Source organism: Frankliniella occidentalis, unplaced genomic scaffold (assembly GCF_000697945.3).
Source record: "Frankliniella occidentalis isolate FOCC.00 unplaced genomic scaffold, Focc_3.1 Scaffold201, whole genome shotgun sequence".
Classification (NCBI taxonomy): domain Eukaryota; kingdom Metazoa; phylum Arthropoda; class Insecta; order Thysanoptera; family Thripidae; genus Frankliniella; species Frankliniella occidentalis.
The window spans coordinates 286,508-287,087 of NW_026267327.1; the positions used below are offsets into that span (position 1 = coordinate 286,508).

General features: G+C 45.2%; 1 protein-coding gene across 1 annotated transcript in view; it reads left to right on the forward strand.

Annotated features, from left to right (window-relative positions):
• The window catches only part of LOC113205812 (myrosinase 1), a gene marked incomplete at its 5' end in the record, with an annotated part of 33,855 nt that overhangs the window by 1,081 nt on the left and 32,194 nt on the right, over window positions 1-580 (forward strand).

Here is a 580-nt window from a genome sequence, read left to right on the forward strand (position 1 = left end):
CATTTTGGTTTCAGTTTTGACCGCAAACACCGTGAGATGAACGATGTGACTATTTGTTTACAAGGGCGCTGGCGATGCTTTTGTTCTCTGATAAGTGAGAACCTCTGTCATAGTACAGCCCTTTCACATTTACCCTTCGACTTATCCCCTTTTTGTTTTTGTTTTTTAGAGTACGATGTACCGTTTTTCCTTGTCCTGGTCGCGCATCCTGCCCACGGGATACATCGACCAAGTGAATGCACCGGGCGTTAAATATTACCATGACGTCATAGACGAGTGCGTCCGTAATGGCATCACACCCATGGTAAACCAAAGGAGGACTCAAACCTCACACTGTTTATGAGATCAGCGAATCACGAAGTACGCCATTTAGCAGTATGGCATGTCAGTATAGTGTATGATTTGTGCCGATTTCAGATAACCATCTTTCACTGGGACCTCCCACAACCCCTGCAAGATTTGGGGGGATGGACAAACGAAGTGGTGGTTGACTACTTTGTCGACTACGCCGAGTTTGTGTTTAAAGAATATGGATCGAAGGTGAGAGTTCCGAGTCATAGCATAGCCAAAGAGATTATCT